Raw genomic sequence first — 23,771 nt, forward strand, 5'->3', positions numbered from 1 at the left:
GGTTTCTAATGGCATTCTCTGTAAAAGTAACTAGGTCTTCCTAGAAAAATGACTGATTTCGGGTCAAGAACAGAGAGAGTACAAGGTGCACCTAGAAAATCTTGCAAGAGAAAACAACCCAAACACCAAAGGGCACACGGGGCACATCAAAAGGACACAACACTAGCTTGAAGACACTCATACCGGTGAAAGTTCTGCGTTAAAGAGACTAATGGCTGTAACTAACTGTAAAATAATGAATACATAAAAATTCACGTGCCTACAATGATACAGAAAATAGAAAAGAAACTCATTTGCTACCACTGAGATGACCAATTCTTCATTGTAAATTCTTCAAAATTTACAATGAAAAGCAAAGAATTAAACAAAACACCCTGCCTTATTAGGAGAGACGTTTTAGTAGTTAATTCTCAGTTGATTCTCATTTATTAGCCAGCTAATAAATGTGGAAGGAATACAACAGTAACAATCATCCTTTTGCAACCTCCAATGAAACAACTGATTCAGGCAAGGATCTCTGAGGGACGTTAAAACCAACAGGTGAAAGACGGAATAGAGTAATTGTGTTGTATTAAATTGCTACCCACAGATTACTTGATCCATGTAAAGGGAAACCTTTGCAATGGAAAGATCTAGGACTTGCACATTAACCAAGTGATCAAATTCAGCATCATTATAATGGCAAAAGCTGACATCAAGTGTGATACAATTTGAATACACAAGTTATCACAAAGGATTGCAAATTGTCAATTATCTTAAAAGGTGATAAAGGGAGGAATTAACTGACACAAGGAAATAGTAAGACAGATCATGAATGTGGAAGTGTCTACCAGAGAACCAGAATGGTCTCTTCAAAAAGTCAGTGTCATTGAGTGAAAGAAAAAAAAAAAAAACGGGGGGAAGGGGAGGAGGCTATTTCAGATTATGAAGCAAAAACTAAACAACAGCCAAATGCAATTTGAGAATCCCAACTAGATCCTGGTTCGTACTTTAGACCTTTGCGCTAGCTGTTCCTTATGTCCCCAAAACTTAGCATTAAACATTCTGCCTTGTGTCTTTCAGCCTGAATACCACCTTCTCACTGAGGCCTTCTCTAAACCAATCTCAACTAGTCTTCCCTTTTAGCTAACTCTCTTTTATTTTCTTTGTAGTATTTATTACTGTCTGAAGTTTCGTTCATTCATTAACTGCCTTCTTCATTCTCGAATGTAAGATCCTGGAAATCAGAGCCCTTGCCTATTTTGTCCACTGTAACCCTAATATCTTGAACCATGCCTAGCACACAGCATTCAATACATGTTTTTTGAAGAAATGGACCAATGAACAAAAAGGCAAAAAAGACTCAACAGACACTTAGGATCATGCAATGCCTCAGAAAGCTCATGAAGAACATCAGCCCATAAGAATCAAACGCATACACTGAATGAATATTTGAGTGCCTAATATGTAAGTACTAAATGTGCATATAAGACACTAAAAATATTACATGTGAATTATACTGCATGATATATCTCTTTTAAGTATTTGGCAGGAATTAATTAGCACAGTAATTTTCTTTTTGGATATTAACTTTAACCTAATTGTGCAAGGGCAACAGTGGTTAAGTGGTGGAGCACACAGGAGGTACTCTACAGAGCTGGACAGAGTAGTTAATGAAAAATATGCCTCCTACCTAGGAAAATGAATATTCCAGTTATAAAAATGAACATGATATACATGAGAGGCAGTGAGACTAGTCTGGCTTGAACAGACTGCATGATGGGTATCATGTAAAATAAGGCTGGAAAGGTACAATGAGGGCCAAATGGAGAGCTTCACAGATAAGTAAGGGAGTAGGCAGTAATGAGTTATCATAGGTTCCCGATCAGAGGGGAAACATTCAGACCGTAGTCCCTTAAGATTGGTCTGTTATGATACTGTCACTTCAATCTTAATCATTTCCAAAAATTACCAAGAAGAAAAACTCAAATAACAGCAAATACTTCTTATGCAGTGTTTACCATATGTTAGACACTTAGTTAAATATTGCACACGTATGTCATGCAGTAGGAATTGTAACTCCCATTTTGAAGATGAGGGAGGCTGAGGTCATACAACTAGTAAGTAGCAGAGCCCTGGCAACAAGACTAGTTAAGAACTACAGCAGTACTTCAGTCTGCCCTCAGCTCATAAAAGCCTGGTCTAGAGTCATGTCAGCAAGTATAATGAGGAGCAGGGAAACCTAAGGGATACTGAGGACGATAATACAGATCTACATGGCAGGACACAAAAGATTTTTTTTTAAAAAAGGGTATTAACAAATGACTCCCAGTTTCATGGTCTATCAGACCAGAATAAAAGTATTCTATCTACAGAGATGGGAATATTGAGAAGGGAACTTGGTTAGTAAAGGTTTTTATGTTAAGGGAGGTAAGAGGTGAAACAATGGACTCAGTTGTGAACACGTGGACAGCTGAGTTAGAGGATATGCTCTATGAAGTCCCTGGAAAACCAAGAGGCATAAAAGAAAGATCGCATCTAGATGGATTTAAGAGACATAAGGGCAGTGGTATCAAATGAAGACATGAATAAGCCCAGTTCTCCAATCAAATACAGAAAGGGAAGCACAGGGGACGCCAGAAAACATGTATTCCTGCTACAGGTATGTCTGCATTCAGGACAAGTATGCCATTGGACTACGCTATGAGGAAGCCAGGAGACAAGTTCCCCTTGTCCCAGTTTTAATGTTCCATAAAACAATGTAATAATAATGTTTAATATTTAAGTGTTTACTATATGCTAGGCAATGTGCTGAGAAGTTCACACGTATTCCACATTTAACTGTCCCAAAACGTGGGCATCATCCTCATTTTATAGATGAAAAAACTGAGGCTTAGAGAACCTAAGGTGCATACCCAAGGAAAGTAACAGAACTAGGGTAGGGGCCTGGGTCTACCTGGGGTCAAAGCCTATGATCTTAATAACTATACTGAAATAAATAATTATCAAGCCAGCCCACAGAGCACATGTAAACCATTAAGCTTCCTCTGTGTGTGTGTTAATATATACCTTGACATAAAAATTACCATTTTAACCATTTTCAAATATGCAGTTCAGTGGCATCAAGTACATTCACATTGTTGTGCAACCATCACCACCATCCATCTTCAGAACTTTGGTCCCAAACTAAAACTCCATATCCATTAAAAGGTAACTCCCCTGGGCTTCCCTGGTGGCGCAGTGGTTGAGAGTCCGCCTGCCAATGCAGGGGACACAGGTTCGCGCCCCGGTCCGGGAAGATCCCACATGCCGCGGAGCGGCTGCGCCCGTGAGCCATGGCCGCTGAGCCTGCGCGTCCGGAGCCTGTGCTCCGCAATGGGAGAGGCCACAACAGTGAGAGGCCCGCGTACTGCAAAAAAAAAAAAAAAAAAAAAAAGGTAACTCCCCTTTCCCTCCTCTCCTCAGCCCCTGGCAACTACCACTCTACTTTCTCTATGAATTAGACTATTCTAGGTACCTCATACAAGTGTAATCATACAATATTTGTTCTTTTGTGGCTTATTTCACCTTCCATAATGTCTTCAAGATTCATTACCATTGTTACTTATAAGTTAAATAAAATGTGAAATTCTAACGCACACATCATTCTGCAGCTCTATGGGGAATTATATTCCAAAATTCCATTATGATTTATGAAACACACTTGGAAGAGAGAACTGCATTTACTGGGGGGAAAAAAAAAGGTGGGGGGACGTAAGGAAGACAGACAAATCAAAATGTGAAGGACCCACAGGAAAGTAAAACTTCAGATTCAGTAATAAGGAAGACAGCAGCTTGCTTGCTTCTCACTAGACTGAAGGATCTATCTAAGTATCTCAAAGCAAAAGCTAAGACAGCAGTCCTGCAGAACAGACTGCAAACATAACACTGCTGGATCAACCAAGAAAAGACAAGACACTGTCGCTTTCTGGCAAAACACAGCAAGACTACTAGCAAAAAAGCTTTAAAAATAAATACTGAAACAGAAGGATAAATTCCATTTTCCCTTGATTTGCATCTGAAAAACCAGCAGATGGGAGAGGCAACATTTAGTAAAACTGTATTGATCAATTTATAATTAACATCAATCTTTCTCCAAACCAAACAATGCACCAAGAGGTTCACTCTGGAAAAAAAATTCTTGTTCTCTAGATAGTAACATGAATCAAACATTTAAGATGAGAATAATAAAGGAAACACAAATTTGGAAGAGTATGCCATACCAGTGAATTCCTTAAAATAGCTGAAATAAAAGTATCCTAAATGTTAAATATTCTAAGGGAATATTAGTAGCTAAAACTGGAACTTGCTTGCCTTTATATAAATTAAATGAACTGGGACTTCCCTGGTGGTGCATGGGTTAAGAATCCGTCTGACAGTGCAGGGGACACGGGTTCGAGCCCTGGTCCGGGAAGATCCCACATGCCGCGGAGCAACTAAGCCCGTGTGCCACAACTACTGAGCCTGCCCTCTAGAGCCCGCGAGCCACAACTACTGAGCCCCCGTGCCACAACTACTGAAGCCCGCGCACCTAGAGCCCGTACTCCGCAACAAAGAGAAGCCACTGCAATGAGAAGCCCGCACACCACAACGAAGAGTAGTCCCTGCTCGCCGCAACTAGAGAAAGCCGGGGTGCAGCAACGAAGACCCAACACAGCTAGGAAAAAAAAAAAAGAAATTAAATGAACTACCTGACATCTATGTATTACTAGGAGACAAGAGAAAATATGTTACTATTTAAGCTAAGTTACTGTCCAGAGTCGTAAAATTTTACAAGTAACTATTGCTTTATATAGTATCTGTACATTTATCAGATTTATATATATAAACAAGCATCAAAGTACCACAAGATACTTCCACCTTTGAAGCAAAACAGAACAGCAACACTAGAAAAAATTAAATAAAAAGCCTAGGAGAAAACTTTAGAAATTAAAAAGTAGAAACTTAATACAGGAAGAATCAGAATTCAAAGCAAATTTGCTTTCCAATACATGCATGAGTAAGTGCAAAATTAAGCTATACAAGAGTACCACTAATTTTACAAGACATTTAGAAGAATGTCACGAGAAACAATTTTTTTTTTTTTTTTTTTTTTTTTTTTTTTTTTTTTTTTTTTGCGGTATGCGGGCCTCTCACTGTTGTGGCCTCTCCGCTCTGGACGCGCAGGCTCAGCGGCCATGGCTCACGGGTCCAGCCGCTCCGCGGCATGTGGGATCTTCCCGGACCGGGGCACGAACCCATGTCCCCTGCATCGGCAGGCGGACTCTCAACCACTGCACCACCAGGGAAGCCCACAAGAAACAATTTTAAAAATAAGCTGTAGTGTTATGAGCTTCATACTGGGCAATTTTAAAATGACTTGTCTGTAGGTTGTTTCTTTCTACATGTGACAAACTGTCACAATATAGAAAAATGAACAAACACATCACCTTCACTTTCTTGTCAACCACTACCTTAAAGCACTCATGTTCAGTTAAGATACAGATGGTATGTGTTCAATACTGCACCACTTACAGATTCCACTCAATCCAAAAATCCATAAAATTTCTGCAATGTAGGTGACAACATGCTAAATTAATTATAAAATACCACAGCACTAAGATGAGGAACTTGCATTGAAGAGAAGTTTAATATCAGAGATGCTAAGCAGCCTCAATCTACATAAATAGATTCTATAAAATAGTTTAGTATACTTCTGGCTTAAACTGTCGGCTTCACCTCAAAAGGAGAAGGACCTTCTTGTTTTATTTATTATTGGGAGACCGGAGACAGTACTAATAATCACTTACAGTCAACATTCTAAGGGACTGACAACTAAACATTTATTAACTGAATGGGATGAAATTCAAATCATACAGTACTTCTCGTGCCAGTTTAAAAACAAAAATAAAAGCATCACCACTCTAGAGCTGTCACCACTTAGTAATCGGAGATATTTTAAATTGCAGCTGCAATGTTTGTGTTTATTGCCTGTGCATATGACTCACTCTCAGAAAGGTTCTCCCAAGACTCTGGTGGATTTTTGAGAATGCAGAAACCATAACTGGGGCATACTGTGTGGGAAGTGTCATGACAATGAATGAATAAAAGAGGAAAAGAACTCGTGACAGAAAATTTTTAAGTTTTTATAAAAAGCAGGTTGCTCACAAAAGGCATATTTTTCTGCAGAATAACAGGAAAGGTTGGGGAAAGACATCCTGGCTCTGAGAAGCCTTCCTTGACTCCCTTGGTTGGATTCAGTGCATTTCTTACACTATAATATATTTAACTAGTTTCTCAGTCTGGCTCCCCGACCAGACTGCAGGCAACTTGAGACCAAAAGCTGTTAGAATCATCAGTACCTACTTCCCAAAATGTCCAGCACACAGAGGGCTCTCAATAGGTATTTTCATAAAACTGGTTATTGAATAATCAATCTTACATTCACCTTCTATTTTACAAAGCACTTTCACAAACATTACTCTTTTGTTTCACATTAACAATCTTGTGAAATGGGAAGGGCATTATTTAAACAAATGGCTTCTAGTCTTATATAGACTAAAACAACCGTGAAATCACAAAGATAATCACGTATTTGTTCATCTTTGAGATAACTTCTTGGGATCTCAATATTCTTGTAAAACCTAGAGGTTTTGCTAGTATTTTCACAATGGGTAGCAATTACACAGCTCTGAGTCCTACAGAAGGGTTTTAACTATATAAAGCAGTATTAGAGAAGGTTCTTCTAGAAATCAGACATTTAAGAAGCATCCTAAGCTATTTTTCCTGATCCTCTTTTTTTGTGACTCTGAGAAGGCAAGAAATTGCAAAAGGCAAAATGCTGGAGAGTGAATGATGTCACGGATGTCATGAAGTTGCATCAATATCTGATGATTTAGCACAACAATGCAACACATTATGCCAAGAAGTATAATGTCAAACCACCAGGATGTTTTACTGCATTAATTTCATGAATCTTTATTAGCAAATTGAAATGTACAGTGGCTCTCCAATGGCCTACAATGGAGAAGTTGTTGGTTTAGGTTTATGCCCTTACCAAAGGCACTAAGAAAATGTACAAATCTCTATGGAAAAGGCTTTAAGAAAAGAAAAAAAGGGTCAAAAAATTAGCTACTATTAAACTAAACACTTGTCATTTTAACAATTAAAAGCTTTTTGAAATAGACAAAACACCCATGGGTCAATGTAGATAAAGTAATATATTCATACTGGGCTTGTCAAAAGCAAACAGTTACAGAATATACAATGACAACATACAACAGAAAGGAAACCAATCAGATTATACACATGAATACGCTCAAAATTAGGGATCTGAAACAGAGCATCACTATTCACTGTAAAAGGTATAGTCTGAATCTTAAATGTTCAATTCTATATGATGCTATTTCCTCTCAAATTTTCCTTGTCCCTTTAAATCCATGACGTCATCATTCTTAAACACAGGCAAAACAAATTTAATTTATAAAAAGTATTTAGTGTGCCCAAGCCAATGCTACCTCAACAATTCCCCGTAGCACAACTGCAACTGAAGCCTTCATTCCTCACGGAAGAGACCACAAGGCTTCAAACCGGCTTCCCTACTTGAAAGAAACAAAATCAAAGTCTCCAAATTAGCATTTGAACAACAACAACAAAAGTTGTTCTCAAAAAGGGTAAGTATAGTACAATGTCCCTGCCAGCAAGCGAGAACTGGTAATGTCTGAATCTTCACGCTGAGCAATAGGAATCCCACCACAGAAAAGTCCAAAGACTTTGGCACTTGAGAAATGAAGCTTTTATTTTCCTAATAAAATTCGGGAGATTAACAGACAAAAGCAATTGGGTATTCCGAATCTTAACAATCCAAAGGTTTCAAAGGATCGAGAGGACTTCATTAGCCCCGAAGTTACTTTCCAGACACTATCAAGATCTTCCGACTGTTTTTTTCTTCGTTTACAAATTGGTTCCCACCCTCCACGGTTCCCTTTGCACCAATTCTCACCAGAAGCCTTCCACGGTCACAACGTGGGCTGCTGTCTCAATCAAGGAGATCCGCAGTTCCTACTTCTCTGGGGGAACACTCAAAAATCTAAGGGGTAGGAAAGGCTCCTTGTGTTTCATTTTTTAAGCCAATTCCAAAATCTTCCTTTTGCAGCTTCAGAGATGCTGGCCCCTCGCCGCAGCCCCAATTTTGGAGGGCACCGAACTCCGGCTCCTCTCAAAAGGCGTTAAAGATTTGGGGGTGGGGTGGAAGATAATTTGACACCCCAAAGCCATCCTTACCCTGGTCACACACCCCTTCGTGGCTCCGGTGAGGGGACGAAAACCGCCGTGCTAGAGGGGAGAGGCCGGGTTCGCCCCCATTCCAAGGGCTGCCTGGAAAGGGGTTCTCCTCCGCCCTGCCTAACGCGGGGAGGCCGAGAATGACTACAGCAAGGCCCCCAAGCCAGCCGGCACCGACCCCCGCGCGGGGTGCAGGGCCTGCGCCGGACCCGTGGCATAAAGGGCATAAGCCGCCAGCTCCCCGCCGCGGCCCCGGGAGAGGAAGAGGCCTCACCTGGCCCAGCCAGCGCCACGCTCTCGGGTACGCTCCGCTGGCGAAGAAGGTGAGGGAGCCGGGGATAGGACCTGAGCAGAGGCGCTCCGCCCCAGGCCGCGCTTGCCGCACTCGGGATTCCTCACAGCTGGCGGGACACCCATCCCCTCCGAGCCGCCATCTTCCTCCACTCTAACGCCGCAACCGCCTTCGCCGCCGTCACCGCCGCCACCGCCGCTCCTGCTGCTCTGGCCGGGAGAAGACCGCACGGAGCGCGCATGCGCCGAGGACCGGCACACAGGACACGCGCGCTCACACACGTCAGTGCGGCGGGACCGCGGCAGGCGGCCTAGGGGGGGCGCCATGTTGGGAAGGTACACGCCGCGGCCCGCCACCCCCACCCCCCTGGTCCCCGGGAGATTCTCCGAGGTTGGAACGCCGCCTGGGGGAGCCAAGCTGGAGTGAGGAAACCTCGCGCTTCCGCGCCCGCTTTCTTCGGGTGCCTACAAACGCCATTAGAACTGCACTTACCCTCCTCTGCACTGCTAGGGACGACTGAGCAGTTTTCCCAACGGCTTGAGTCTATGATAGATGTTAGACCAGGAATTAATTCATTTGTACCCCGAGGGCCCGATGAGCACAAGCGCTCTTGATATCAACTGAAGGAAACTCAGTGCCTTGGTTATGCAACCGAAGCCTCCCATAACTGTGTAACAACCATTGTGTGACTTGTTACTAGCTCCATGTTTCAGATGAGGAAACTGAGGCACGGGATATATCAGTTATTTTCCCAAAGCCACATATCTGGGGAGTTGGGGTGGGAAGGTAGGATTTGAACTCAGGCGCTTCTGGTTCCCAAGCTCTTGTACTTTCCAGTATCACTATCACTGGTTCCAGCAAAATCCTCCTTCCAAGGGAGCAACCTGGTATGTAGGTGAGAACCTCCATGAAGTACCTGCACAGCATGTGGTCTAAGGAAATGCCAGAGATAGAGCCCAAGGGCTTCAGTCTTCATCCCTTGCACCTAAAAATGAAGCAACCTTGAGCTGCCAGCCCACCACCCTGGGATAAAGTGGACCTTCTGGGACATCTCTTAGGACATAGGGCTGGGCTAGAACCCAGGTCTGCTCTCAAGTTGGGAAGGCAAGATGCTGTCGAACAAACTTGGGTCAACCTCACACTAGAAAGCACTAGATCGTGTTCCACAAACTTGAATAATGCAAAGACCCCTGGGTAAATACTCATGGAATCCCAGTATGAGAAACACTGATTTAAGAAACTCAAGTCTTTCAGTTAGGAAATATCACTGAAGAAGAGAAATTTGGCAATTATAAATATAAATAAATATTAAAATTGTATCATTAAAAATCCCAAGCTTAAAAATTGTCATAGAACTTGTGAACCCCCCCACCCCGACCCCCAAGTACCCTGTAGACTCAATGTTAGAAACACTGGACCAGCTTTTGAGCACTTCCTTTTAAAAATGCAGGTTCCACCTTTTGGCTCTCTGAGCAGTACCATGGAGGTTAGCAAGAACAAGCACCTTATGAATAGCAGCAAAAAGGGAACCAAGAAGAAAGTGGTTGATCTGTTTTCTAAGAAAGATTGGTATGATGTGAAAGCACCATCTATGTTCAATATAAGAAATATTGGAAAAACACTAGTCATAAGAACTCCGGGGGGACATCCCTTGCAGTCCAGTGGTTAAGACTTTGTCTTCCAATGCAGGGGGTGTGGGTTTGATCCCTGGTTGGGGAGCTAAGATCCCACATGCCTCATGGCCAAAAATCAAAACATAAAACAGAAGCAATATTGTAACAAATTCAATAAAGACTTTAAAAATAGTCCGCATCAAAAAAATCTTAAAAAAAAACAAAAAAACCAAACCTCTGGGAACCAAAATTCCATCTGATGGCCTCAGGGGTTGTTGTTTTTGAAGTGAGCCTTCCTGATCTGCAGAATGATGAAGTTGCATTAAAAAAAATTCAAGCTGATTACTGAAGATGTTCAGGGCAAAAACTGCTTAATTTCCATGGCATGGATCATACCTGTGACAAAATGAGCTCCATGGTCAAAAAAACAGCAGACTGTGATTGAAACTCATGTTGATGTCAAGACTACCAATGGTTATTTGCTTGTCTATTCTCTCTTGGCTTTACTAAAAGAATGCAACAATCAGATTCAGAAGACCTCTTACTCTCAGCACCAACGGGTCTGACAAATCCGGAAGATGATGCAGACAAATGACTAGATGGAAATTGTCAATAAGTTGATTCCAGACAGCATTGGAAAATACATGAGCCTTACCAGTCTAATTATCCACTCCATGATGTCTTTGTTAGAAAAGTAAAAATGCAGATATATATATAACAGAATCACTTTGCTGTACACCTGAAACTAACACAACATTGTAAATCAACTATATTTCAATAAGAAAAATTTTAATAAAAATAAATAAACAATAAAGTAAAAATGCTGAAGAAGTTCAAGTTTGAATTGGGAAAACTCCTGGAGTTTCATGATGAAGGTAGTAGTTCTGGAAAAGCTACTGGGGGTGAGATAGGTACTAAAGTTGAATGAGCCAACTGATATGAGTCATGAGTCCAAGAATCTGTTTAAAATTCACTCTTAACAGTGACAAAAATAAAATCTTACTTGTATAAAAAAATGCAGGTTGCAGGGCTCACTTTAGACACCGACTCAGACTTCTAAAGCTCCCCAGGGTTTCTGATGTCCAGTTAGGTTTGGAACTGCTAGATTATGTTAGAACATGTTCAAATACAGAAACCACTCCACCCTGAATCTCCTAGCTCAAGGACAGCAGGGATTTTTGTCTGTTTTGTTCAGTGCTTTATCGCATAATTATAGAGACTGGCACCCTGTAGGGACTTGCTAAATATTTGTTGAATGAATGAACTGGGAATTTGAAAACTAAGAGGGCATTCAGTCAAATATTTAGTGAGCACCTAATACGTGCCAAGCCATGTGATATGTACAGCAATATACTTTTAAATAAAACAACAAAGTCCCTGCCCTCATGGAGAGCCCAACAGTTTACTGGGAGAGACAGACAATAAACAAGTAAATAAGCCAATATAAAATTATCAATTGTGATAAGCACAAAATTATTATTATTAAAGCAAAGTCTTTAATAATAATCACAGTTGATGTATATTGTATACTCTTATTATGTACCAAATACTGCTAAGTAAGTGACATTGTTGAGCTTATTTTACAGAAGATGAACCTGAAGCACCCAGGGATTAAGTGAGTCAACTCATGGTCATGGGGAGGGTTTGAACCCAGGTGGTCTCACCTCAAAGCCTTTGCTATTGAACTCTACACAATGTTGCTTCTGACAGACAAGAGGACATAAGATTGAGGTCAGTTTATATATGGCCTGGAATATCAGGAAGAAAACTGGGTATTACCTCCTAGGTCATGAAGATTTGGGGGCAAGGAGGATATGTGATGAAATGGTGTTTTAGAACAATCTCTCTCTGCAGTGTGAAGACAGATTGGGACATGACTGGAGGTAAGGGGACAAGATATGAGGCTAGGATGAGAGGAGTGGCTATGGTCTCTCTCATAAGTATCATCCGGAGTCCATCCCAACAATCAATTACTGAAATTCATTTCTTATGTTCTTACTTATTTAGAATAAATAATATATGTACATAAAACAAAATTCAAAAGGTACAAAAGGACATATAATAAATATTAAGTCCATCCTACCAGTCCCCCAGCTACCTGGTAAACCTTGCCTCTCCACCAAAGTGACCACTGTTACAAGTCCCTTATATCTTTCCAGAGATGCATATACAAATACACACATACACATATAAATACATAAGTCTACAAATAGCAGCAAACTATACACACTGTTCTGTATCTTGCTTTTTTTTAAACTTAACTATAGTTCTTCGAGATCATTTAATGTCAGTTTATTTAGAACCATCTAAGTTAACAATTCATTCTATTCCTTTGCATGGCTGGACCATATATTTTTAAAATGAATCCTCTAGGGATGGACATTTGTTTCCAGTCTTTTGTGATTATAAACAAAGCAGCAATGAATATACTCATAATTTTTTAAATGAATCCTCTAGGGATGGACATTTTTTTCCAGTCTTTTGTGATTATAAACAAAGCAGCAATGAATATACTCATAATTTTATTTGCATATGAGCCAATGTATCTACAGGGAAGTTTCCTAGAAATGCAATTGCTGGCTCAACCGGCATGTACATTTTTTTTTTTTTTTTTTTTTTTGCGGTACGTGGGCCTCTCACTGTTGTGGCCTCTCCCATTGCAAAGCACAGGCTCCGGACACACAGGCTCAGCGGCCATGGCTCACAGGCCCAGCCGCTCCACGGCATGTGGGATCTTCCCGGACCAGGGCACGAACCCGTGTCCCCTGCATCGGCAGGCGGACTCTCAACCACTGCGCCACCAGGGAAGCCCAGGCATGTACATTTTAAATATTGGTAGGTTGCCATTTATTTCTTAACTGTCTACATAGCCCCAGCTTGGAAATCAGATGGAAAGTTTTCTCACTATGGGCTTTGCTCTTATATTCCTATCACATACCAGAGTGTTTCACTTGATAGATCAAAGGTACCTGCAGTTCTGAGTGCAAATCACTAAGCCCCAAACATGAAGGGTATAACAAACATATTTCACAAGAAAGAGAAACTCATGCTTTAGGGTCTCTGCCAGGGCCTGTTTATGCCCCTGCCTCAACTTTTGGGGCTCTCCCCCTGGAGGAAGAAACTTCCACCACTTCCTCAATTTTAGACCTTACTTGGTTCCATCCCCTCATTTTACAGATGAGGAAGGGACTTGCCCAGGAGGCCTATGTGATTAACTAGGGCTGGCCTCTTGATTATCCATTTGGTGGAAGAAAAGCAATTTCCTTTGCAGCAACCTCAAACGAGCTCCAAGATCTCTATCTTTCTAGTCTCTTAGTAGATTCAGTCTTAAGAATGCCCAACATGGGACTTCCCTGGTGGTGAAGTGGTTAAGAATCCACCTGCCAATGCAGGGGACACAGGTTCAACCCCTGGTCTGGGAAGATCCCACATGCCGTGGAGCACCTAAGCCCGTGTGCCACAACTACTGAGCCTGTGCTCTAGAGCCCACGAGCCACAACTACTGAGCCCGCGAGCCACAACTACTGAGCCTGCGTGCCACAGCTACTGAAGCCCACGTGCCTAGAACCCGTGCTCCGTACCAAGAGAAGCCACCACAGTGAGAAGCCAGCACATCACAACGAAGGGTAGACCCCGCTTGCCATAGCTAGAGAAAGCCCACGAGCAGCAACGAAGACCCAACGCTGCCAAAAATAAATAAATTAATTAATTTTAAAAAGATAATTGGAGAATATTAGAAACAATGAAAAAAATGCCCAACAAATTCCTTTGTTAAGGCTCATTGCAAATGTAACACAATTGCAAGAAACTGTCTCCCTCTGCTGGTAACATACTGCAACTACAAAGCCTAAAACGACTTCATGACTTGCAATTAGGAAAAACTAGACGTAGGTGATGACTGATTGATGCTCTCATCCACCTTGCTGCTGCCAAGGCTCAGTTAGGATAATTTACTTATAAGAATGAGTTCACAGGAGGATGTATTCAAAGTAAATATAGTTCCAGAGAGTGAACAAGACAAAATCTTTTTTTTAAAATTAATTTAATTAATTTATTTTTGGCTGCATTGGGTCTTTGCTGCTGCATGCAGGCTTTCTCTAGTTGCGGTGAGCGCGGGCAGTGCAATGGGCTTCTCATTGCAGTGGCTTCTCTTGTTGCAGAGCATGGGCTCTAGGCACGCAAGCTTCAGCAGTTGTAGCATGCAGCCTCAGTAGTTATGGTTCACGGGCTCTAGAGCACAGGCTCAAATTCTTAACCACTGCACCACCAGGGAAGCCCAAGACAAAATCTTTCATCTTTGAAGTTGGTCAGGCCATTAACGGTATTAGTGATATCTTAGAATAGAGTATTTGAGCTGCTAGTGGAATAGCCATGTGAAGTGCCAATAAGAAGCCTAGCTATATGAATTGGAAACACCAGGTCAATTCAGGGCTGTAAGTCAACTTTGGGAGTCACCAACAGTGGGTGGCTTACACCATGAGCATCTAGGTAAAAACAGTGGACTGAGGACAGACTCAGAGATGACCGATATTCCAGAGACAGGAAGTCATGAAACCAGAAAATTAGTAAGCATGTTACTTTAAATAAAGACTAGTAAGAGTTAATACATGACTGCAATTTATAATAATCATTAGGAATACAAATGGCAACATTTCTCAACAGGAAATTGTCACTTTAGAAAAATTAATGGTGGACTTCCCTGGTGGCGCAGTGCTTAAGAATCCGCCTACCAAAGCAGGGGATACGGGTTCGAGCCCTGGTCCAGGAAGATCCCACATGCCCCGGAGCAACTAAGCCCATGCACCACAACAACTGAGCCTGCACTCTAGAACACATGCACCACAACTATTGAAGCCCACATGACTAGAACCCATGCTCCGCAACAAGAGAAGCCACCGCAATGAGAAGCCCGCGCACCACAATGAAGAGTAGCCCCTGCTCGCCACAACCAGAGAGAGCCAGCACGCAGCAAGGAAGACCCAACACAGCCAAAAATAAATTTTTTTTTTTTTTCTTTTTGCGGTACGCGGGCCTCTCACTGTTGTGGCCTCTCCCGTTGCAGAGCACAGGCTCTGGACGCCCAGGCTCAGCGGCCATGGCTCACGGGCCCAGCCGCTCCACGGCATGTGGGATCTTCCCGGACCAGGGCACGAACCCGTGTCCCCTGCATCGGCAGGCGGACTCTCAACCACTGCGCCACCAGGGAAGCCCCAAAAAAATAAATTAAAAAAAAAGAAAGATTAATGGCATGCTAATAACACAAGAAGAAACCCATTCTAAGTCAGATAACTTGATTATAGCAGCCAAATGCAACACTACTGAATGATATGGTTTTAATACTGAGAGGCCTACAGGAACATGTCAGTGAGAATAAAAACACAAGGTGTTTGCTTTTCCTCCTGCTTTTGTGTTTTGGGGAAAAAAGGATAACTAGAGAAGTGAGAATTATAAGTCTTCTTAAGGCAGGCAAGACACCTCCATAATGATAATAGCTAATCTTTAGAACTCTTACTATGGGTTAAGCATTTTCCTATGCTTTTTAGCAGAGTAACTCATTTAATCCTTACAATCTACCTTTGAAGGAGCTATTATTATTATCTTTTTTTACGCTTGGGGAAACTGAAACTGAGGCACAGAAATCCTAAGCAACTTCCATAAGATCACACAGCATGTTAAAGTTGGAAGTGTCCAGGGCTTCCCTGGTGGCGCAGTGGCTGAGAGTCCGCCTGCCAATGCAGGGGACGCGGGTTCGTGCCCTGGTCTGGGAAGATCCCACACGTCCTGGAGCGGCTGGGCCCGTGAGCCATGGCCGCTGAGCCTGTGCTCCACAATGGGAGAGGCCACAACAGTGAGAGGCCCGCGTACTGCAAAAAATAAAAATAAAAAAAGTTGGAAGTGTCCAAAGTTGAACTTTAAAGTCCAGGGTCTCCAATTCTATACTGTAAGAAAAAAAAAAAGAACACTGTTTAGGAAGACACATAAAGTAAGTTTCGAAGTTAGTGTACGTATCTGTCATTAAAGACTCAGGAGAACTTCAGCAGTTCTGGTCATCCAGCTCAGGTGCAATTTTATCAACTAATGTTGATAAAACAACTAATGTTTTCACCTCAAGCTAGAGGATATAAACTAGTCTTAATAGATGCTTGGAATACTGCTTTATGAGCCGGAAATACTGTAATCATTTTCACTCTACCAGATAGAAATAATAAAATGTTTTATGCACCAGCGGATATTTTTCATCCTTTTGTTACCAAGCAAGGGCTCACTGTCTAACACACATAGAAGCGAATACTATGGCACCAGCTTTTGAGAAAAGAAAGCATTTTATTGTGAGTCAACCGACAGGAGGCAGGGCTCAAATCTGTCTCCCTGTCCAGTGTTCAGGGCAAAATGTAAGAAGTTAGGGGAATTTCAAACTTGGCACAAGCTTATTGGCTAGTGTTGACGGTCAGAAGCTGATTGGAATCAAGCTATTTGGGCAGCTGGAAGCTGGATTTTTCTTATTGAAGAACCTCTTGCTTGGTAAAGGGCTCCAGTGGCAACATTGTTGAGTTCTGATGGCAATAGATGGCAACATCTATTGTTTGCGTTCTGCAGACTGAAGATTCTTGGTTCTGGGGTCATCCTGGAGACATGGGTTCCTGTCTTGCACATGGGAGTGCTGTCTCTGTAAAATAACTCAAGGTTTGATTAGTCAACAACCTATTTAAGGAGACAAAACCAGGATAAGCAGGTCAATGTTTTATGTGCTGTTTTATTCCCCCCCTTTTACTTTGTACATTCCTCAATCTTAAGGGAAATAGGGCGATGACCACTCTAGCTGCTCCCTGCTGAGAAGGGGCATAGATTTTTATAAGAGGAATAAAATTGTTTTTGCACTTGATTGTAAATATTCACGAGTCCCACTTTGAATGCTTAAGTCTTGGGCAATCAACATGTGAGTGGGGGAGGCCTTTTTAAATATATGAGATAGACAATAAGTAAAAAATTTGGTGAGTAAAAAGATTAACCCCCTGATACACAGAACTATGATTCCTAATTTTAACAGTCCTCCAAAAACAGACCTTATTCTTTGGGAACCAGTGAAAACATGTTATTTTTAACATTCTTAGTGACTGAATTTGGATTTATATCGGCCTGGTCCAGACTTCTGGGCGGAGCTGTCTACTTTCGAGATGTCCTCGTCTTCTCTTCCTGACCAGGTGGAGACTTATCTGTCCTGTTTCTATTTGAAAAGTAACTTAAGTTCAGTTAAGGGTTCACAAGTGTAATTAGGGGCCGAGAAATCAGTAGTGGGTTTCCAGGCCCCTCTGGTGTTAGGAAGGTTGGGTCCTCCTACTTCCTCCTGTCCATGGAGAGCGTGCCCTGTTTGGGAGTTGTAAAGGGGACAATGGGGTGCTGGTTAGAAATGGGTACTATTTTTACTCCGGAGGAGTGTATCCAAGGTTTAACTCCTTTTAGCTCTACTGAAGAATGTGTAACCAGAAGGACTTCATAGGCTCCAGTCCACTTGGGTTGCAGTTGATCCTCAGGGCAGTAATTTTTCCAAGTTTGAGAAGGACCCAATTCCCTGGGCTTATGCAATGCACAGGAATGTCTGCAGGAAATGTTAATTGGCTACAGGCACATCTATATACAGAAAATAAGATAGCACCAAGAGACCGTACACATTTTATAGTATCTAATTCTTTTACAATGAGATCACTTTCAAGACAGCAATAATACTTAGTCTTAAGGAAGGGTCTCTCATTAACATTTCATAAGGGCTCAAGTGGTGGTGCTTGCTTCTAGGGGCTACTCTTACCCTCGGCAGGACAACTGTTAAGACATTATCTCAAGTGAAGTTGGTTTCTTGACATACTTCGGTGATTGTCTCTTTTAAGGTATGATTCATCATTTCAGTCATGAGGGCTCCATGAAGCATGTAACTTCTGTTGTAGTCCAAGGGCCCCAGATACCCCTTGAGTTACCTTGGCTATGAAAGCTCCTCCACTGTCACTTTGAATTGAAAGAAGCAACCCAAAATGAGGGCTAATTTCTTTTAGTAAGGCCTTTTTACCTAGGAAGCTTTCTCTCTCCAGCACAGAAAAGCTTTGACCCATCCTGTGAAGGTGTCCACAACTACCAGCAAATATCTATAATGTCCCATGGCTCTTGGCATAACAGTAAAGTCTATTTGCCAGGCATTTCTTGGTTCTGTCCCTCGGGTTTGCGCCCCTTTGAATATTGGAGGTGGCCCGGCTTTAGGATTGTTTCTGGTGCAAATCAGGCAATTTTGTATTACCTTTTGGATGGTCCTTTGCATTTATGGACTAAGAATAAACTTTTGTAGCCAATGATAGGTTGCATCCTTCCCGTAATGGGTTCCTTGATGTAGATGAGTAATAGTTCTTTCCATTAAATGTTGGGGCATAAGCACTAATCCCTGTTCATTATATATCCAGCCTTCTTTGTTTGTTTGGTACTGATCACCATCTATGTCTCAAGAGTCAGCGTGAAATTCCCATTCATCATCTCTCTCTAGATCCATTTCTGAATACTGAGGCTTAAGCAGGGACAGGTCCACACTTTGAATGAGTGCTAGGGTGTTTGGCTCTGGTCCTCTGTTTTGCTACATGTTCAGCCAAATTATTTCCTTTAGCTATACAGCTATCAGTCTTTTGGTGTGGGCAATGTACTATGGCTACTTCTTCCGGCATTAAAACAGAGTTTAATAAGGTCAGTATCTCCTCTGCGTGTTTAATTTTTTTCTTTCCGGATGTTAGTTGACCTCTCTTTTTCCACATGGCCCCATGTGCATGCATGACAGAGAAGGCATACTTAGAAGCAGTATGAATGGCCACCTTTTTCTTAGCTCCAAGATGCAGGGCTCTCCTGAGGGCTACAAGCTCTGCCTTCTGCACAGATGTACCTGGAGGGAGGTCTTCTGCTTCTACGACCTCCTGATGAGTTGCTACTGCATATCCAGCTTTTCGGAGTCCACGATCCATGAGGCTGTTCCCGACTGCAAACATTTCCGTATCTGGATTCTCTGAAGGCTGATCAGGCAGGTCAGGTCTGCTAGAATACTCTTCTTCCATTTTTTGTATACAATCATGGACAGGTTCTTCTGTTTTTCATGTACAATCGTGAACAGGTTCTTCTGGGGAGCAGAGTGGCTGGGTTTAAAGCAGATACTTCTTTTAATGTTACCTTTGGGTTGTCGAATAGTATGGCCTGGTATTTGCCCAGTCTCCCCAAAGTAAGCCAAGATCGGCCCTTTTGTTCAAGTAAAAGTTGCACACGATGTGGGGTGTGCATAGTGGTAGGACAACCCAGGGTAAATTTTTCAGCTTCTTGTAAAAGGTCACAGGTTGCAGCCACAGCCCGGAGGCAAACTGGCCATCCTTGAGTTACAACATCCAATTGTTTGGAAAAGTAAGCTACTGGCCTTCTGGCAGTATTTAAATTTTGAGTTAGCGCTCCAAAGACTCATGCTCTGTCTTTCATGCACAAAAAGATCAAATAACTTTCTAATGTCTGGGAGACCAAGTGCTGGGGCTGTTGAAATTTTCTCCTTGATGGTACGGAATGACTCATGCAGTCCAGCTTAATGGCTCATTGGCATTTCTTTGAGAGCCTCATATAGAGGTTTGACTACAAGTCCGAAGTCAGGAATCCAAATACGACAAAACCCAGCCATTCCTAAGAATCTTCTCAATTGCTTTCTGGTGGTGGGTGCTTCCCTTCAATCTGGCAAGTTTCTTTCTCCTTTTGATAACTCAATTCCTAGATATTTTACAGCTGGTTGAGAAATTTGTGCCTTTCCCTTGGGGATTTTATATCCCCAGTCTGCCAAAAAGTTTAAAGTGAGGATTGTATTTTGGTCTGAAGCTTCCTTAGTTATACTAGCACTTAGTAAGTATATCACCCACATACTGGAGTAAGATTCCTTCACTTAATTGGAGATCCTTTAAGTCCTTGGCTAAGGCCTCCACAAAGATGGTGGGGGCATTTTTTTTTTTTTTTTTTTTTTTTTGCGGTATGTGGGCCTCTCACTGCTGTGGCCTCTCCCGTTGCGGAGCACAGGCTCCGGACGCACAGGCCCAGCGGCCATGGCCCACGGGCCCAGCCGCTCCACGGCATGTGGGATCCTCCCAGACCGGGGCACGAACCCGTGTCCCCTGCATCGGCAGGCAGACTCTCAACCACTGCGCCACCAGGGAAGCCCGGTGGGGGCATTTTAAAATCCTTGTGGAAGTGCAGTCCGGCAATACTGCTGTTTTATATTAGTCTCTGGATCATTCCACTCAAAGGCAAACAGTTCCTGGGGCTCAGGACTTAGGGGTATGCAATAAAAGGCATCTTTTAAGTTCAGAACTGTAAACCAGCAGAAGTCTCCAGATAAAGTTGTAAGCAAAGTATAGGGATTTGGCATCACCGAATGTACATCCTCTACAATTTGGTGGATAGCTCTCAAATCCTGTACAAAACGATAATCTCCAGTCCCAGGTTTTTGTACTGGCAGGATGGGAGTGTTATATGGGGACTGACAAGGTCAGATTAATTGGCATTTAAAAAAAGTGTTTATCAGAGGCTTTATACCTTCCTTTGGGTGCCTCTTTAAAGGTTATTGCTTTAACTTTGGAGCCTGGGCACCTGGATGGAGTTTTACTACTACTGGGTCAGCTGTCTTGGCTCTTCCTGGTGTCCCGTCAGCCCAAACTTCTGCTCTTACCTTTTGAAGAATTTCTTCAGGGACATCTGGTTGAGGCTTGTCTCCCAATTGTAATGGCGCAGCTTGGAGGGTGCAGTCTTGACCTGGGAGTACTTTGGTGTCTACTTTTTCTGCTGAGAAACCCACTTGGTCATTTAAATTTGTTAGTACCTCTTGCCCTGATGAGGGACTATGACATCCAGGCACATACACAAAGCTGTACTTTACATGTGTTTTCTCTACATGACATCCAAGCCATTGTAGAAAAGGTTTCTGAGAGACTTCCCCAGATACACCAGTAATGGATGTTATCTTGGGGGAGAGGGAGCGCTGTCTGTTTTTGGGACACTCCCTTTTCCAGTGCCCTTCCTGTTTACAAAAGGCACACTGTTGTGGCCCAACAGATGGATGGCCTTTCCCGCTAGGTTTTGGAGGTCCCCAGGGTCTTACCCGTGGTCGTTTGTTCTCTCCTGCATACGTCCTGCTGGGTCTTGACTGGTTACAGCTGAGCAGAGCAACCTGCCTCACAATGCATTGCTCGATGCATTGCTCCTACTTTTCCCAAATTTCATATCGGCCTTTGAACACTTCAAAAGCAATCTGGACCAACTGAGACGTTGGTGTCCATGATCCCCCTTCCAGTCGTTCTAGTTTTTTTCTTATATCTGGGGCACTCTGACTGATAGTTTAAATTGACCAGTCCCATGTTATCTGGGTGTTCTGGATCAATATCAGTATATTTTTGGAAAGCCTCATAAAGCCTTTCAAGGAAGGTGAATGGGCCCTCCTAAGGCCCTTGCTGTACATTCTGGACCCTCTTGAAGCTGTTTGCCCCTTTTTGCAGTCCAGTTATTAAACAATCTTTATAATGATTCAGCCTTGCTTGATCCCCTGGGTCACTGGGATCCCATTCTGGTTCAGTTCCTGCATTGCTGGAGCTCTGATTGGATTATTTGGTTTTAATTCATGAAGCCTTTCGGCTTCCTGGAAGGCCTTCGCTGATATCATGCTGCGTTCCTCCAGACTGAGGAGGATACATGAGGGTCTGTATGTCAGCCCAGTTAGGAGGAAAAACAGCAAAAATATATGTAAAGAGATTCTCCATATTCCTAGGAGCATCTTGATAAGATGGCATTTTAGCTTTATAATTAAGTAAATCTATGACTGATAAACGATGATGCATGATTCCAAGTCCTCTGGATTGGCCTTGGTCATCCAAGCCTGCTGGGACCTGCCTTAACGGAAATTGTCCCGCCTACAGTAGAGTGTTCCCTGGGCCAAACTGAATACCTTGGAGGGTACAGGGAGGGTAGACCGTTCCTTTGTGACCATCTGCTAAAGGCGAGTACACAGCCGGACCAGCAGCCCTAGGAGGATTGGTAAAAGCCTTGGCACTGCCTGCAGGAAGATCCCCTTCAGGATTTGCGGGAACCACAAGAGGTGCTGAGGGAGGGGCTACCGAAGGAAGTGCCCAGGTCGGGCTACTGCAAAAGGTGCAGACGGAGGGACTGGATCGTCATTAGACTTTGACTCAGGTAAAACAGGTTTTTTGTGAGGTTCTTCCCTCTGACCCATCATTTTATCAATAAATGCCTTATGCGTATTTCTCCTCTTATATAAAGACATAAATGAGTCTACATATGGGATTTCGTCCCATTTTTTTTTTTTTCTCTTACAAAACGAGTCTAACTGTATAACAGTATTATAGTTCAAAGACCCATTTGGGGGCCATTTTTCCCCTGACTCCAGTAGATATTTGGGCCAGGCAGTGTTACAAAAGAAAATCATTTTCTTTTTTTTCATACCTCTTTCATCATTAGAGGTAAACATTGACCAACCTCAAAGAACACTTTTCAAGGGAGTGCCGTCTGGTACGCTGTTATCATTCCCCATCTTGGAAGGGTTTTTTTCTCAGGATGACCACAGCAAAATGACATAAAACAGATTCAATAAAGTTTTTCTGTGGTCATCCAATAGTTAACCCTATTAGCCAATTCCTAACAAACAAAACAGTCAGACATAGACAAAGAAATTCAAAGGCCTGGGATTCTAACCGGATCTTTTGAGTACCTCGGTGGCTATAACTTTTTTTTTGGCCGCGCTGTGCGGCTTGTGGGATCTTAGTTCCCCGACCACGGATTGAACCTTTCATACTGTCTCCCTTAGAGTGGGACTCTAACCCACAATCCTGATTAGACAATTATTGTCTAATAATTGTTATTAGACAATTTAGGCACAAGCGCGTTTTAATGAGGTTACTCACCCAAAAGATCCAGATGTTTCTTTCCCCAAAAGTGAAAGTAGCGCGGAGGAGCCTGGAGCGCAGTTGCTGCGGGAAGCAGGAAGCCGACAGCCGAGCCTCTAGACAAATTGGGTCTAGGTGGCCACTCAGGGTCGGTGACGAGGGCCTACACCCAGCCGGGGGCTACAGTGCCTCAGCCAGGCGATCACAGGAGCTTAGTTCGTTTGCGATCGCCAGAAATTCTCACCGAGCAAGGGCTCACCGACTGGCGCGCATAGAAGCCAATACTATGGCACCAGCTTTTGAGAAAAGAAAAAGCTTTATTGCGAGGTCGACCGGCAAGGAGACAGGAGGCAGGGCTCAAATCTGTCTCCCCCAGCCAGGGTTTGGGGCAAAATTTAAAGGGTTAGGGAAATTTCAAACTTGGCACAAGCTGATTGGCTAGTTTTCAAAGCAGTCCATATATGGTAAACAAGGTACTATGGCAGATGGAAGCCGGATTTTCCTTACTGAAGGACTTCTTGCTTCAGCTGGTTAAGGGGTCCGATGGCAACATTTCTATTGTTTGAGTTCCCCAGACTGAAGATTCTTGGTTCCGGGGTCATCCTGGAAACGTGGGTTCCGGCTTTGCACATGCGCAATAATGTC

The 23,771-nt window shown here is 42.8% G+C and overlaps 1 long non-coding RNA gene and 1 pseudogene across 2 annotated transcripts; one reads left to right on the plus strand and one right to left on the minus strand.

Annotated features, from left to right (window-relative positions):
* The first annotated feature begins 10,052 nt into the window (after positions 1 to 10,052).
* On the plus strand, positions 10,053 to 11,113 carry LOC307069403 (40S ribosomal protein S3a-like; annotated as a pseudogene). The gene is made up of 3 exons: positions 10,053 to 10,236; positions 10,455 to 10,879; positions 11,000 to 11,113. The product of its transcript is annotated as a 40S ribosomal protein S3a-like (transcript).
* A 5,382-nt stretch (positions 11,114 to 16,495) lies between these two features.
* Positions 16,496 to 23,377, minus strand: LOC307068560. Its single transcript, XR_013811458.1, has 3 exons — positions 23,145 to 23,377; positions 20,903 to 21,012; positions 16,496 to 16,887 (listed from the first exon to the last, which is right to left on the minus strand). It is a non-coding gene; the product is annotated as an uncharacterized lncRNA (long non-coding RNA).
* Between the last annotated feature and the right edge of the window lie 394 nt (positions 23,378 to 23,771).

Source organism: Hyperoodon ampullatus (assembly GCF_949752795.1).
Source record: "Hyperoodon ampullatus genome assembly, chromosome: 2".
NCBI lineage: Eukaryota > Metazoa > Chordata > Mammalia > Artiodactyla > Ziphiidae > Hyperoodon > Hyperoodon ampullatus.